Below are 18175 nucleotides of genomic sequence, written 5' to 3' on the forward strand. Positions count from 1 at the left end.
ATCTATGCTTTTGATGTGATATGCAACCTGCCTGACTACATACAGTAGCCTTGGCATTCAGGATGTTGTGTCCATCCTGCAAACCTTGCAGGTGGAGAAGCTCATTAAGCTCTGTCTGGCCCTGCCCATGTCTGTCGCGGCATCCGAGTGCTCTTTCTCAGCCTTGCGCAGGCTGAAAACCTGGCTGCGCAACACCATGACGCAGGAGAGACACATTTGGCCATTATGAACGCTCACAGTGACCTTATGGATGAAAGCGATGTCTCGACCCTGCTTAAAATCTTCATCAGGAGGTCAGCTGAGAGAGGGTCCACTTTTGGATATGCATGAAAGCCCTGAGTCAGGAGCACAGACTTTTCTTTTTTTCTTTCAAGGTTACAAATAATGTTATGTTCCTTAAATGGCTTGATTTAGTTATCAAAGTTTCATTTTCTTACCAATTAAGATGCCGTGTTCATCCATTCTAGTTCTCTTATAACTGCATGTTATTATAAAATAACTTCAAATCAAATCCTTAATCATTGATAAGTATGTGTGCTTCCCCCACCCCTCCCAACAAAAATCCTGCCCCCCCTCTCAGAAAATAGTTCCGACGTCCATGGATGTTAGTGTGTCTGTGACTTCCTGTACAGACTGAAGGCTGCTGGAAACTGTCGGGAAACTGTCCGACTTCACTGCGGCTTTTTGTCACCGCCCCCTGCTGCGGTCGCCTGCTCTCGTCTACTTTCCAGGCGAGGCGCAGTTCATCTTGCTACAGTGACATTACTGCGCGCATGAAATGTTTACGTTACTGAAAGTAATTTTAAGGACTAACTTTAAATATTTGAAGTTAATCGTTAAAGAATAAATCACCTGGAAAGCTGGCGCTGCTCCACATAATTTAAAAGGTAACTTAGCCTACACAGCGCGGTGGAAATGTCCGTGCAGCTGCAGACGGGTGCGGCTGGATGATTGATGCGTACATGCTGATTCGGGTGCTATCAGAGCCGATCCGTGCATCACTATGGCTTAATAATCAACTCAGTCAATAAAAACAACCCGTCCTGTGTTAGGAGTGTATGTCGCTGACAGATAGAAAGAAAGAAAAAAAAAAAAAAAAGATAGAAAAGCAGCGTACACCTCACATATTTATTTCTCACAGTTGCAGACACGTTTGACTGGCATGCAGAAGCACCATCTGTGTGTCGAGGGTGCGAGCCGCAGCTTCAGCTGCTCAGGTAGACAGGCTGTGTAGCCCGGTGTGTTTTTTCGCTGATTTGGTTCTGCAGGTTCTTTGCTGGTACGCTGGAGACGGGGATCAAGCAGTTTGTCTTACTCGGGATAGATTGTGCTTTTTTGGTTCATAGTTTTTGATTGACGTGCAATTTATTCGCGTTTAGAGGGAATTATTTTTACCGGCAATTACCGGATAACGGAAACGTGGGCCCAGTTATCTATATAAAATACACAGACTAACTAACTAACTAACTAACTGATTGACTAACATAAACAATTGAAAATTGAAAAAAATGAGCTTGCACTGTTAGCTCCGGTAAGGGAAAGCGTTCAGTTTAGGCCCCGCCCACCAGGTTCAACTTTTTACTCGCAAAAATTTTTGACGTGCTAATGGGAAAAAAAATGACTTGCAAACAAAACTTTAGGATTTGCAAACAAAACTTTAGGATTTGCATTTTTTAATCAATCATTTTTTACTTGCAATAAAACATTTTTTGATTGCAATATTGATACTTTGGAGTGGAGTTGCTACAGTAGATCTACACTTTGCCGGAGAAGCATTGATAAATTCAACAGGGTGAGCAGCACAAACAGAGCTCGGCATTGTTGTTGTGATGGTCAACTTTCTCACGCATGCCTAGTGACTCGAACCGTAATGCGCATGTGTAAAAGTCTCCGTTTTCAGAGGAACTGCATATTGCAAGTTTACATGACAACGGAGACGGTACCGTTTCCAAAAAATTGCACTCTGGAACCCGTTTTCAAAACGCTGCGTTTTCAGGCACCCAAAATGCCACTGTCGTGTAAACGATCAGCCAGAAAGAAACCTAAAGTTTACCATTTTCAGTTGAAATCGTTGTCGTATAAACGGGACCGTAGACTGCAAGGGCCAGAGATCAAACCACTGACCACCTGGGCTCCAACTGCCCAGTGGTATACTCCAGAAAATCTCAGCCTAAAGAAAACACAAACTGTGATAATGAGGTCCCCTTGTGGCTACAGTCCTTCAGTACCAAGGGACTGAACATTTCCCAGTCTGTAGTAGTCAAGTCAGTTCAGATTTCTCTAATGAGCACATTTAAAAACAACAAGCGTTGACCAAAGTGCTTCACAAAGAGATCAACAACACAGGAATGATCAAATGAAAATAACCATAAATAGGAGAAATTAATAAGAGCATGCATTATTTGTAAATAACAATAACAAAAATAGAATTGCACAAACAACAAAATAAAATACAGAAAATACATGTGTTAAGCAGTGTGGTCCGGTATGTCAACAAAATGATAATTAAAAAGCTATAGAAAAAAAAAAGGTGGGTCTTAAGATGGGTTTTAAATGTATCAATGGAGGGGGAAGATCTAACTGTAAGTGGGAGACTATTCCACAGTTTAAGAAATAACAACAATAACGGAAAATGCTCCATGACACCCAGCACCCCAGCGCTCTCATCCTTATCAGTGGGGACTTCAATCATGTCTCTCTCTCCTGTCCTGACCAACTTCACACAATATGTAGACTGTGCAACGAGAGGGAATAAAATCCTGGACCTTCTGTATACCAACTTGAAGAAAGGATATAATTCTTCTTCTCTCCCTCCACTTGGAGACTCAGACCACAACCTGATACTCCTTGACACCACCTACAGGCCAATGATGGAACAGCAGGTGGCCAGCACAAGGTCTGTAAAGGTCTGATGACACAGAGGAGGCACTGCAGGAGTGTTTTAATGTCACAGACTGGGGACTTTTTATAGAAGACTTCGGCAATGACATGGAGGGTCTCTCTCGTTGCATTACAGACTACATAAAATTCTGTGAGGACATCATTGTCCCAACAAAAAAGGTTCACTGCTTTTCAAACAACAAGCCATGGATCAATAAAGACATTAAAGGCCTTCTTAACAAAAAGAATAGGCCATTCATATCCAAGGATCACAAGGAACTCAGGGCTGTTCAGAAGGAGCTGAAGAGGAGACTGAGGGAGGCCAAAAACAGCTACAAGGAGAAGATTGAAGCCAAGATGGGACAGAACAACACAAAAGAGGTGTGGAATGAGATGAGGACAATGACAGGCTGTGGGAAAACCACACCTGGAGTCAAAGGTGGCCCAGAATTTGCAACAGAGCTAAACTTATTCTTCAATAGGTTTGAGACAATAACACCCCCTGTGAGCTCTGTCTGTGGATCTGAGTTCCCACCCACCATCACTGTACCCATTTACACCTATGCTGTAGACTCTGCTCCCCTCCCCAGCAGCGACCTGTCTCCCTCCCCCTCCCCCTGCTCATCAACAGCTTCAGCTGACAGCCCCCCCTCACCCCACAGGCCCCCCTCACTCCACTCCAGAGGCTTGTTCTCCAGCACCTGAGGCCACTGCTCTCTGCCTTCCTGGACCTCCTGCAGTTTGCTTACCAGCAGCACATTGGTGTGGAGGATGCCATCATCTTCCTCACTCACATGGCCCTCTCACTTGGAGAGTGCTGGAAGCACTGTGAGAGTCATGTTCTTTGACTTCTCCAGTGCCTTCAACAGCATTCAACCCAGCCTTCTAAGAGACAAGCTGCTGGATATGCAACTTCACCCGGACATCACTGCCCGCTAAGGATGGGCAGCACAAGCAAAAACACTATTCGAAATTCATGGCAACTATTCGACAATTTTTCGAATAATCGAATTCGAATAATTGGATAACCTCATGGGCCGGCCACAGTATGTCAGGGTGGATGGCTGTGTATCTGGGGTGGTGTCCAGTAACACTGGGGTGCCCCAAGGAACTGTTCTGGCACCATTCCTCTTCACCCTCTGCACCTCTGATTTCCGGTTCAGTTCTGGTTCCTGTCACCTCCAAGGACAGAGCAGGATGTTCTTCCTAAGGAGACTCAGATCGTTTGGCGTCTGTAGTGGGCTCCTCAAGACCTTCTACCAGTCTTTGGTTGCCAGTGCACTCTTCTTTGCTGTAGTGTGCTGGTGGGGTGGAGTTAAGACTGGTGAGGTCAACAGGCTTAACAAACTTGTGAGGAAAGCCCGCTCTGTGGTGGGACTGGACCTGGACAGTCTGGAGAAAGTGGCTGAGAGGAGGGCGAAGGACAACATCTGTGCAATCTTGGACAATCCCTCTCACCCTCTGCACAACAAACTGTGGCTGATGCTCAGCTCATTCAGCCAGCAGATTATCCCACCCAGGAGCAGAACTGAACCATTCAGACGCTCTTTTGTGCCCACCACCATCAGACTGTACAACAGAGGTTTGGCTTAAGCAACATCCAGCTTATTATGCATCCGTCCAATATGACACTTTATCTGCCACCTGTCACTTTATTTCATTCAACACTTTGTCTGCCATTTTTTAGTCACTTTATTCATTTGATGTAGCAATTTTATTGATGTAGCAATTTTATTTTATCTTTTATTTATCTATTATTTAATTTTTACATTTTATTTCTTCTCTTTGATCTTATTCTATTTAATGTCCTTTGATTTTGTCTTGTGCTGCTGTGATACTTGAATTTCCCCCCTGGGGGATCAATAAAGTATATCTTATCTTATCTTTGACCTTTTAGTTTTTAACTGGGTATGTAGAATGGAGAGCAGTGGTCAGTAACCAGATCTGAGGTAGCTGCTCCCTTTAGAGCAAGACAGCATCCAAATGTATCAATGTAGGCTACTAATACCTGAGAAGTAGAAGAAGAAGACTGCTTTTACATTTGGAAGTTTGCATGGATGAATGTCCCTGCCATTATTATAAAGCGGGAACTTGTTGGCTGGATTTTGTCAGAGCACGACCAACATCTAAGATGACTTTGGATAACTGAATTTGAAAAGTTGGCATTTGTTGGTGGAAATTCTGACCCCTTCTGATTGGTAAAACCTCCAGTCATTTTTTATGGTCAATGATTTATAATAAAAACTATTTTAAAGAAGACAGTGTGACCAAATCCAGATGAGGTAGTCTTTGAATAGGCTGATGATTTGCCAGTTTAGAACTAATATACCATTCCTTTTCAGTGTTATAACATGATCTTGTGTTAGACTAAACCTGATGTTAACAACATGAGAAATAAAGGTTTGGAGCCCCAGTGAGCTACACTTACAAGTATGTTGCTGCAGTAACTCGTATCACTTTCTGTTGTCACAATTGCTTATTAATACTCTAGTATGATTCTTTCCACAGGAGCAAAGATTTCCTTTGCTGTCACCGCCAGATTGAAAAAGAGTTTCAGCTGCTGTAACTTGTACATTTTAAAGGGCAAGAAGATATCTCCAACATCCTGGCAGGTGGATGAGATGCAGCAGTAGCGTCCAGCCTTTTGCTGCCCTTCTTGGTTTGGTTGTCATCACTCACACTTCAAGAGTTTTTGCTTATGTTCTACTGCCTGTCTGTCTTGTGTAAAAAGTTCTACTGTCTTTTACCAGTTATTATTTTTTTGTTTGTTTTGTTTTGATATTTTATAATGCAATGTCAGGGAAAAACTATTCATAAAATCCTACTCCCCACATCTTAGCATTTGTAAGACTATTGAAAGATTGATTTGAATAGTCCAAGATCATTTCAACTCAGTATTTAAAGTTTCCTGTTAAAACAAGTTGTTTGGCCTCTCAAAGAAATGTTTCATCATCTGCACAAGCATTAAAGCCTGGTTGTGACTGTGAGTCTTGAGGACATTAAAGATGCAATAGGATGAAGAATCTACATCCACAGGTTTGTTATCCAAAAGGGCTCACTGAGTGATTCAGTTCATGACCTATAAAGTGTTCTGCTGTTAAATAGACTACAGAGAGCTCAAAACCAGACACCACAGTTCACAATGTGTGAAGAAAGCTCCACTAAGGGTAATGTCACCAGCTTTTTTATGGCTCAGTAGTGTTTAATGAGACCCTGCTTGTTTGCTGTTAATTCAGCTTGCTGCCGTTTTGTGGCTGTATATCTGTTTTTGTGTCATAAGTAGTTCTCTGCACTTTATGAAACTCTATAATACTGATATCCATTACACTAAGACATTAAGAATTGTGTAGTTCTCCCTATGATAGCGGTGGACCCCCTAATAATGTTAAGACATCACCAGTAGTTACTTAGCAAACAACAAACATTTTACTTTTTATGTTTTTTTAAATCATGCACAAATCAAGCACTCAGCACTATAATGGTGATATATGATGAGATACAATGCTCCATATCCATGCCCATATATATGTTACACATGCAATAAAAAGTTGAACATATTGTTAACTATCTCAAGTCAAGTCAATTTTAATCATATTGTGCCAAATCATGAAAGTTATCTCAGGACAGTTTTAACATATAGCAAGTCTAGACTGTACTCTTTCCATTTACAGAGACTTTTCTGAAGATGGTATTTGCCTCCTGGACTGAATCTGGAAGATGGTCCCACAGGGATCTCAAGGGCGGCTGTGGCTCAGAGGTAGAGCAGGTCGTCCACCAATCGAAAGATCAGCGGTTCGATCCCCTCTGCATGTCGAAGTCTCCTTGAGCAAGATACCCCAAATTGCTCCTGATGGCTGTTCTGAGCAGGTGCAGGTGGCACCTTGTATGGTAGCCTCGGAATGTGTGTGTGTGTGTGTGTGTGTGTGTGTGTGTGTGTGTGTGTGTGTGTGTGTGAATGGGTGAATGTGACTCATAGTGTAAAAAGCGCTTTGAGTGGTCGGAAGACTAGAAAGGTGCTATACAAATGCAGGTCCATTTACCATAAATGTGGAAACTAGAATCTGAAAGTTTATCACACACAATCTTCTGCATATATACACATATATATACATACCCAAGATATCTATTTTTAACTGGACTTTCATGGCTAACAAAAGGAAATTCTTTTGGAAACCTGAAGGTTTGTCTTCTGTCTTTGTCTAGCCCTGTTGTAACAGAAATGCAAATTCCTTCCACACTGAGCTGATGACCCAAACCAAACCAAACCAAGCCAAGCCAAGCCAAGCCAAGCCAAGCCTGCCTGTGACTGTTAAAAAGGGGGTATATGTATGCCATCTCACTGGTGCAGAATGAGACCAGGGCAAATGCCATGTTACAGGAGAACATTTTCAAATCTCACCTTTTGTTTTGGTATCTTACCATGTTTGATTGCTTTGCTCTGTCATACAGGCTTACAAGCATAGGTTTAATTAATAAGTGAGTGTGAAATGTATCAATCTATCCAAACTGATCCGACTGTGGCATTTCTGCATGAAGCAGAGGACGATCATGTTTTGTCTGAATGTCTGTTAAAAATTCCATAGTTTTGCTGCTTTTTACTTAATGTGCATCTTTGACACAGACAGCCTTTGTTCTTCTTAACATTTTAAAGATTCTGTTGATGTTATATTAATTATAACATAAAGCATCCCTCCTTTTGTCAGCATGCACACAAAATGAACTGCAAGAGGAACGTGGGGAAATTGAATAAACGTGTAAATTTGACATGAGCTACTGGATCAGAATCACAGACTCCACCTTTAACTCCTTATATTTTTCTATTGACAGACAAGCCTTGAGTTGATGAGCTAAAATATAAACAAGCACACTACAGGTTCACGGGTCAGCCACCTCCTGAACTCAAAATTATGTAGGTAAAAAAAACAAACAAGAAAAACATTTAAGCATCTTCAGGCAGAACGTCATGCTCTACAACTTTGTGTGAAGAAAAATAGAAAGACATGGTAAATTTCTTCAGGTAGATGTGTTGTTTACATGCAGGTGATTGTAAACGAAACAACTTTACCTGAAGACATTTTTCTCACTTGGCAATGGATTATGAAATGAACATGTCGTGAGGTCTCATCTGTTGCCCATTTTTGATAATTTTTGATTTCAAAATAATGACATGTACCTGGAAAAACCGATGAATGCAAATATTATAGATTATTGGATTACTGAAAAGGGGGCTCAAAGGAAAAAGGTCCTGTAGCCTGCTGAACTCTTATCTCTGGGGACATTTTTGGTCATTACAGTGACAAATGAACTGAAGGGGGAAAAAAACAGTTGAGTGGAATATTGCCTGCAGACCCTCCTAAAGCCCTTTACCTCTGTTATGAAGTCATAGCTAAACCTACTGCTTCCACTAGTACTTAAGTTGTTGTTGAAATATTTAAGTATCACTAGAACTACTGCTACTAATATTATTACTCTCATTGGTGCTACTTCTGATAACTAATTACTTAGAGACAGAGGGACAATGACAGGCCCAGCCTGTTAAACCTCCATTCAGTCTCCTCCTGCTCTCTGGTATTACTGTGTTATCATGCTGTCTAATTCCCACTATAGTTGTTCTCCTTACATATTTGGCAGTAGTAAATACTTGCAGTGGGATTTGTGAGAAAATGTCACACTCCCTGTTTACAATATGTAACCATTTGATAAGACAATCTGTTTTCATATCAACGTACAATGGTACTGGAATGAGTTTTGAAGTGGAGGGACACCCAGCTGTATGACATACTCACAGCTTCTCATTCCCTCTTTCTGAAATAATTTTAAGGTCATCCAAAAAAGTCAAACAAATATGTTGGACTAGGTTAACTTTAACAGAAAGGCAGGAGCCAGCGCAAATGAAGCCCAGCTTTTATGCAGTGTTTTCTTTAACCATATACTTTTATGATCTAAGAGTTTGTTTTTAGTATTTCAAACCTTTGTGCCATGTGTGCATCATGTATGCAGTAATGCCACAGATTAGTAGCAAAACTAAAAATTGTTTATATACAGTTGACAGGAAAGAAGAAAACTCCCAGAGAAAACAATATTAAACTTCAACTTCTGAAGTCAGTGTTGAAGCTCCGGATTAATTGAAAACATGATTACTCCATGTACTTCGTGCATAACTGTGCTAACTGGGACGCTTGTTTCTGCTGCTATCAGAAGCAGCCAGGCAATCTTGCCAAGATACGAGGCACGTACAAAATTTTAGGCAAGTGAGTATTTTCACTGGTGTTTTTAAGTGATAATGTGTTTTTCCCTGACTTCATACGTCTGCCCTAGTGAACGAGATGTTACCAATGGCAGATCCTCCCCAGATAGCCTCATTCACAATCTGCAGAGAGGAGGACTACAAACCCCCTTCCAACATTACCCTCCTGTATTAGACAGGAGGATACCTTGTTTGAGCTACCTGATTTGAGTGAACTCTATAAGCTCTGTGTAGAAACCAGCAATTTAGCAGGTAAAAAAAAAATCAGGAGAGTGTGACAACCCCTCCACTCCTCTGTGTGGTGCTGGCGTAGGCTACTGTGTGCTGTTGTCTTCCTGCCAGACTTTGGTCCGAGGTGGGGTCGTCGTCATTAGGTGATGAGCTGCACCTGGGCTCGGTGATGTGCTCGACCATGGCTGCATCCCAAGTCTCTTAAGATTACTGCTAACCACCTTATCTAGCCACCTTATCTAACTGTTCAGTCCCTCCCACTTAGGAAAACATTTAAGGAGTTAGGAGTGAGGAGCGAGGATTGCTGATTTGAGAGATGAGACGGCCTTACTCTGAAGCGTCACGTAAAGTGACATCCTTTTCTGATGACGGCGGCACCTATGGGCGGCACAGCTGGATCTGCTGCATAACGGAGCCAGCGTTTGGCGTACATCCCAAGTCACATTATATTCGCTGATCAAACCCCCACCTCCCGCCGTCATGACTTTGGTCACACAGTTTTGCATGTATTACCATTGTTATTGAGTCATTTGCCAAAGTTTGTGGCAATTAAAGAACGGTCTGTAGCCCTGCCAGTCACTGTGATGAGCATCATTATCATCATCATCATCATCATCATTATCACTATTATTAAATCCACTCGCCATCATTCAACAAGTCAGCTGCTGAGTGAATAAGNGACAGAGAGAGATGCAGGACAGACGGTAATGACAGTAGCTTACAACAACATTAATTAAAGTAATAATATTAATTAATATTAATAATTAATATTACCTACAAACTATTAAACATTATTCCACTCACATGACATGCAGGACAATTCATGATGGGCAAATGTGTTTGTGTGTGTTTGTGTGTGCGTGCGTGCGTGCGTGCGTGCGTGCGTGCGTGGTGTTATATCAACACGTGTGGTTCTGGACATGAGCAGCTGCACATTTAACAGCCACACATCACCGACAGTCCACTGAACGACGCAACGGGTTGTGAATAAAATAAACTTAATTACAACATGACAGTCTTGCACGAAATATGATCGTTACTCTTTGTAGTCACGTAGGCATGTGAATTACAGCATTTCATTGCAAAGAATGTATGTAACGGGTACACTTGCGCTGTTTCTCCGCCATCTCGTTCAAATGAGCCAGATGTAGGGGGCGGATATTTATACGTCAGGGCCTCAAGCTGAAAAAGACTTCCTGTTAGGAACCTCTCATGTTACCTTACTCATCGCACCTAACAGATCCCTCCTAACTCCTAATGCTAACTCCTTGCTGGCAGGAATAAGAGACATGAGACGGCGGGGGGGTGTTAATGTGGTGTGAACGTGGTTGGAGCTATACGCTTGGGAGCACAGTCAAGGCTGCGGTGGAGTCGGCAATTGTTGGTTGCTTCATTGGGTTTGCGGTAATTAGTGCATAAATGCCCAACGCAACTAGCGCCTTAAGACTAGGGGGGAGTTTAGCTAGATCTGGGCAGGCAGTTAGAGGGACTTTGCCGCTGTGACGTTTGGGCTGTGTGACAGGCTGGGTGAGCTCGATGTGCCAAGTGTTTTGTTGTGACTGATTGACTGTGTGTAGGTAAGTGAGTTCTAGTGAGCATGGTGAGTGTATAAGAGTTTTTGAGAGCGCCATCAGAGGAGCTGCTGGAGTGCTGCTCACGTGAACAATTGATCCAGATTGCAGAGTATTTTAACGTTGATGTTGGTGATGAGAGGATGAAAGAAAGTGAGCCTGTTCCACTGCATTCTCTCATTCTAGATTGTGGTTTGGTGCAGGGTGAGGTTGCCATGGGGGTACGTCCTGCACTGCCTATAGAAGGGGTGGATGTTATCCTTGAATGGTCTGGCTGGCAACCGTGTGCGGGCCGAGAGGCCACCGCCTCCCATTGTGTCATCTTTACCCATTGTGGCTGGTAATGTAGAGGAGATTGCGCAGTGCATCCCTGAAGTGTTTACAGCTTGCGCTGTGACGTGGGCTATGAGTCGTGAGCAGGGGCAGCCTGAGCAGGGTGAAGAGGTGAGTGAGGTTGATGTTGTAAGTGTCCCTGACTCATTGTTGTCTGTTTCTCGCTGTGATTTAGTATCAGAGCAGAGAGCCAATCCTTCCTTGAGCCAGCTGTTTGATGCTGTTTTCTCCACTGAGGATGGGAGAAGTGCTGCTAGTGGTTATCTGCTGCAGATAACCACTACATTCTAAGGTATTTCTTTTGGCCTCGTCTAAAGAAAGATGTGTCATGTTTTGTTAAATTGTGTCACACATGTCAGATGACAGAAAAACCCAATCAGGTTGTAAGTCCTGCTCCGCTTTGCCTCATTCCAGTGATTGCCCAGCCATTTGAGCACTTAATTGTTGATTGTGTTAGTCCTCTGCCTCGGTCCAAATCTGGTAGTAACTACCTGCTTACAAAGCATGCCTTACCCAGCAGCATATCCTTTGCGTTCCATCACAGCAAAGTCAGTGGTTAAAGCGTTAACGCAGTTCATTTCCAATTTTGGAATACCAAAAGTTATCCAGAGCGACCAGGGCTCAAATTTTTCATCCAAACTCTTCGCTCAGGTGTTGAAAAGGTTAAAGGTCCAGCATAACAGGTCTTCTTCAGCTCTTAAGAGGTTCCATCAAACACTTAAGTCTCTGTTGCGTGGTTATTGTGTTGAGTTGAGTCAGGACTGGGAGGAATGGTTGCCATGGCTTCTTTTGGCTGCTAGGGAAGTTGTGCCGGACAGTACCGGTTTTAGCCCTAACGAGCTTGTTTTTGGCCATACGGTCCGCGGACCGCTCGCGCTGCTACACGACACTGTTGCCCCATCGGAACCTCCGCCACATCTGATTGAGTATGTAAATGGGTTCCGGCATCGGTTGTAGCTGGGGAGATGGCTAGGGAAAAATTGTCCTCTGCTCAGGGGAAGATGAAGCGGTTGTATGACTGGAAGGCAGAACAGCGTGTGTTTAGTCCTGGTGATTAGGTCCTTGCCTTGCTGCCCTTGGTTAATTCGCCATTTCAGGCTAGGTTTTCTGGTCCTTTTACAGAGTTGTGTCAAGAGTCTGACCAAAATTATATTCTGTCCACTCCAAACCGTAGGAAAGCCACTCAACTCTGCCATGTTAACTTGCTGAAGCCCTACTATGCTTGTGAGGTTAAACCGTTGTCAGCAGCAGCAGCAGCAGTTGGGGTCAGTTTTCTGGTGGGGAGGATGATGGGGTTACAGCACCGGATGAGAGCTTGTTGCGTGGCCGGCTGAGGAATTCTGAGACACTGTATAAACTTGAGTCCTTGCTTGGTCATCTGTCTGAGGAAAGAAGCGTTGAGGCGTCTGCTCTCATTTATAGCTATCCAGGTTTGAGATCCACGGGGAAAGGAGCAGGAGAAAGAGAACGACAGCTGTCGCCAGCGGACGGGCCTTGACTGCCAGACTAAGTGAAAATCTGATGGCTCAACATTGAACACGGGCAGAGTTTATACTCTGCCCCCATCGTGTTCGTAGCGATCCCTGGCCGTGGGAAGTTATTGTGAATTTGTATAAAAGCACAGTGACTGACGTCTTTTTCCCCCCACATGACAGCGTACGAGGCCGACGCCCGAGGACGGTGTGACAGCAGTGGTGCCAAGCGATGAGAGTGGTGTTGATCCGAGAGCTTGACAGGGAACACAGGCAGAGTTGATACTCTGCCCCATCATGTGAGTAACGATCCTAGGACGCGAGTGAAGTGGTGTGCATGTATTAGGTGTAAAAGTGCAGTGACTGCCATCTTGTTTCTCTGACAGCTTCCGAGTCTGTGCCCGGCAGAGGACAGTGTGCAAGTCGAAGACCAGCGTGGTAGTGGAGGATTGGTGTTGCCAAGCCACCACAAGAACGGACCCACGGTGTTGGTGTTTTCATAACGGTGGAGGAGAGTGTTGTCTAGTGTCTAACATGTGTCCAAAACAACTCTCATTGGTTTTCAACTGGTTTGAGATCTGGTCACTATGAAGGCTATAGAATATAAATTATAACTCAAATCATTGTTATACAATTATCAGTCGTCAGTTACACCTCATCCCTTGTGGCTTGGGTCAGCTGGAAGAAAGCAATCCCATCAGGATCAAAATGTTTTATCATAGGATACAGTTGATCAATCACAACAGCATAATTGATAAGTGAATCCTCTAAGCCAGGGGACAAGTGGATCCAAACCATGACATAATTTAAAAATGCTATGCCACTACATAAGACTTCATGGACGCGGTCATCAATACAGATCTAACAGAAAATGTGTCATTTTATTAAATCAATGTTTACTGTTCACAGCTGTTTATGGAAAATGAACTAACTTCTAGCATTTTAGAGTCGACAAAATGCTACAAATGTGTTGAGTCAACTGATTTAAGTTACTGGTGCGATTTGGGCAAATTCAGTTGTAACATTTTGAGGCTATACAGGCATTGAGTTCAGAGGTCCCTCTGTAACCTTTCACACCATTTCCAATGTTAATATTAGGTCAATAGCTTTCTTTAACTTGGTGCTTAGCTAAAGCCTTTATGCCATCGAGAGTTCCTTTACGTGCTTCGAGTTTTGTTTGTTATTGCACTTACTTGGTTTGTTGAAGTTGATTGTAGTCTGTCCGGTTGGTTATGTGTGGATTGTGTGAGCGTGTGCATATGTTGGCTCTGAGCTCTAACATGCATCAAATAAATCGAACGAACTAAAAAGTACAAATAAACAAACATACGCTAATATCACTCGATCGATTGATATCCAAAAAATAGCGTTCAATATTGTGTCAGTAAGTGTTGAGTATCAAACAAAACGGAGCAGAGCAGAGCAGAGCAGTAAAAGACTGTGTGCTCTCTCAGCATTCACTGTTTGTTGCACACCTGCATGCAACTAGTGACCTGATTATAAAGGCCTTTCGTTAATACCACTGGTCAACACCAGATGGTGACATTTCTCATGTATTTAAATGAGTAACTAAAAATGGCTCCAACATACCGGCCCCTATTGTTATGGACTTACGGTAATAACAATAACTCAAAAAATATATATATGGAGCCAAACATTCTTGTGTAGTGCAATCTAAATGTGAGATGTACTTGTTGCAGGCAGGATGTTCGAGCCTGTTCCTTAATCCATCATTCTGAATGCGGCACCAACAAACAGTTTGTTGATGGGCCTCTCCAGGATGCTAGTTTTTGTCTTCAGCTTCACACTTCTCACAAGTCCTCTTGAATCTGGTGTTGCTTCAATAACTTGAGCTAACATCCAGGATCCTCTTGGTGCATTGCTGTCTGCTATCAATACAATGTCTCCCTTTTCAAGGTTTTTCCGGGTGCGATTCCATTTTTGACGCTGATGCATGAGAGGTAAGTACTCCTTTGTCCATCTAGTCCAGAACAAATCAGACAGGTATTGTACCTGTTTCCAATGGCGTCTTGCATAGGTGTCCTTTTCCTCAAAAAGTCCTGGTGGAAGAGCTGGGTTTTTCTGGAGCAGTAGCAAGTGATTTGGTGTGAGTGCTTCCAAATCATTGGGATCTTCTGAGACTGTTGTAATTGGACGACTGTTCATTATGGCCTCCACTTCACACATTACTGTCTGTAAACTTTCGTCATCTAGCGTCTGTTGTTTAACTATTGATAGCAGTGTTCTTTTAGTCAAGCGGACCAGTCTTTCCCATACTCCTCCTCGGTGCGCAGCGGCAGGGTAGTTAAAGGTCCATTTGATTTCTTTCGCTCTCTCTTCCTCAGGGATTGAACTCAGCACAGCTCGGCTGTTGCTTATCCATTTGGTTAAACGAAACCCACCTTGGGCACACAAGGTTTGAAGTTCTTGACACAGAGAAATACCTTCCATCTCGGATGATACAGATTGAGGCAATCATCTACGTAAAAATTGTTTTTCACAGTGTCGATGGCTTCTGCTGTGAACTTTGTTGTCTTCAGCAGTCCATTTCAAGGCGTAGCTTGCACAACTTGGAGAAGAAGTTGCTCCAAACGAGTGAACTGTCATTCGATGTTCCACAAGGTTCTTGCTATAGTCGCCATTTGGCCACCACAGAAACCGATAGAAGTTGCTGTCCTGCGGTGTGACTTTCACCTGATGAAACATCCCCTCAATGTCTGCCATAAATGCTATCGGCTCCTGTCAAAAGCGAAGCAATACTCCCAAAAGAGTGTTAGTCAGATTTGGGCCTTGCAGGAGCTTGTCATTTAGTGATGTTCCCTGAAAACTGGCTGAACAGTCGAAGACAGCGCAAAGCTTGAGTTTCTTTGGATGTCTCACACCGTGGTGCGGTAGATACCACACTTTGCCTTCCTCTTGTTGTAGCTGGTCATGTGGCACAATTTCTGCATGACCTTGTACGATTATATTCTTGATGAAGTTACTGTATTCTTGGTGGAATTCAGGGTCTTTTTGGAACTTCCGTTTTAATGATAGTGCACGCTGCTCTGTTAGCTGGCGGTTGTTTGGAATTGTTATATCATTTCCTTTGAATGGAAGTTTTAGCTGGTAATGTCCGTTTTTTAGTTTTGCAGATTTGGACATAATTTCCAGGAACATCTTGTCCTCTATAGACATTTCTGTCTTCTCTTCGTACTTTGTTTCTGGGAAGTCGTGATTATACTGCTGTACAAGGAGATCATTGAGGTTGACAATTGATATTCGATTACTGAAAACGTGGTTAGGACCTTTTGTGTCCGCAGCGTTCTCTTGTAAGAGACCATTAACCACCCATCCAATTCTTGTGTCAACAGCATAGGGTCCTGTACCTTGGCTGTTGATGACGTTCCACGGTTCCATTAGCTGGGGTATATCATTTCTTGGGTGTACACATGTGGTAATTTAATGAAGTCATCTCTTTCGATTCTTGACACTTCAAGTCCACTAACCATATTAATGTCAATCACCTTTTCCTGTCCCAATGTTCGCAGCAGGTTTCTACTGGGTGTAGCTTTAACACGCAACATTTTTCTCAAGGTTTCCGTGCAAAAACTTCCAGTACTACCTGGGTCGAGAAAGGCATACGTTTTCAGTCTGTGGGTTCGAATTTTCTAACTTGATCTGCACAGGAACGATTGCCAGCTTCTGTCGGTCTCCAGCCCCAGTATGGACAGATCTTTCCATAGACACAAGGGCACTGCTAATTGATGTTTTCTCTTGCCTTGTGTTTTCATTCTCCTTTTCCTCAGTCCTTTCGATATGTAAGATGGTTGGATGCTTCTTTTGGCATGTTTTGCATGTCATTCTCTTTTTGCAATTTTTACTCATATGACCTTTAGTTACACAACCAAAACATACTCCATTTTTCTTGAAAAAGTCTACCTTTTCAGTGTACTTCTTCATATTGAGCTCTTTGCATGTTTCTGTGTTGTGCTTTCCCTTACAGAAGAGACACATCTTGGCTGAGGGGGATGGGTAAGTACTGTAGTCTGGACATTCAACTCTTTCAGGTGTTCCTGCTACAGTGACAAAACTACTCTTGTGAGAGGGGCCTGAAAATGACTTATAATTTGTGCTTCTAGCTGGGAACTGCTTATCTTTAGTTAGTCTTTGATCCTGGATATCTCCAAAGAGTGGATCAACAGCTATGTTGGCTTGTTTTTCGATGAAATCAACAAGTTGTTTAAACTTGACTCTTTTGTTGTGATGTTCATGATAATCATATGCTACAGACCTCCATCTCTCTTTAAGCTTGAATGGTAATTTCGAAACTACAGCTCTGAGGTGGGAAGGGTTGTTCATATCCTCCAGGATCTCAATGTCCTCCATAGTGTTGCAGCATTCTCTCAAGAACAGAGCATAATCATGTAGGGCTTTGCCATCTTCCGATCTGATTGGAGCCCAGTGTAGACCCTTTTGCTGATATGCAGAAGCTATCAAGATGTCGTTTCCGAAGTGCTTCTTTAGCAATCTTCGTGCTTCTTTGTAGCCTCTTTCTGGGCTCATGTGCAGGCAGCTTCGTACAATAGCCTTTGGTTTACCATCTGTAAATTGCTCTAGGAAGAATAGTCGGTCACGGTCATTGTTTATTTTTTCTTCGATGCACTGTTCGAAAGCAATAATGAAAGTGATGAACTGTAAAGGGTCCCCTTTAAATACAGGAATCTCTCGGGATGGTAAGAGAGCATGTCTTTGTTCCTTTATTAACATTTCTGTGATTTCATTTTGTTTCCTCATAATGTCCAATATGCCTTCACTCTGCTGTAGTCCTGATGGCATTCTTCTCCTTGATACTGGCTGGTTAACCTGCCTCTCATTCCTTTCCTGCACTGTACGTGGATGGCCACTAGGGACAGCGTTGCTAGCAGACTGCAAGGGATGGTGTGTCAGGGAGGCTGCATTCTCTTCCTCTTCATGATCATCATCATCATCATCATCACCATCTTCATCATCATCATCATCATCATCAATAACATATTCCCCTTCATCATCAACAAACTCAATCTTATTTGGAGGGACATCTGACATTGACTTTAAATACTCTGGGACTCTGGATGTTGACACAGGTTTAGATTCGGTGTCCTGAGAAGACAATACTTTTAGCTCTGCATTTGTAGCAGCGATTTCCACCTCCATTTCCAGTGCCTCTTTTCGTGCTTTTATTTTTGCTTCTGCTTCATCGAGCTCTTGTTTCTCTTTAAGTGTAGCAGCACTGGCAATTAAAGCTGCTTTCTTGGCTTCTGCTTGCAGGCGAAGGGAGGATATAGATGAGTTGGTTCTCACAGATCTTCTGCTACTCACACCAACTGAAACCGTGTCATCACATTGCATGTGCCTTTGTAAATGTGAAGCTTCTTGTGTGGGTGTGGCAATAACAGGTGGAACCTTCTTCAACCATGATG

The sequence above is a fragment of the Epinephelus moara genome, chromosome 3, assembly GCF_006386435.1.
Source record: "Epinephelus moara isolate mb chromosome 3, YSFRI_EMoa_1.0, whole genome shotgun sequence".
Taxonomy (NCBI): Eukaryota; Metazoa; Chordata; class Actinopteri; order Perciformes; family Serranidae; genus Epinephelus; species Epinephelus moara.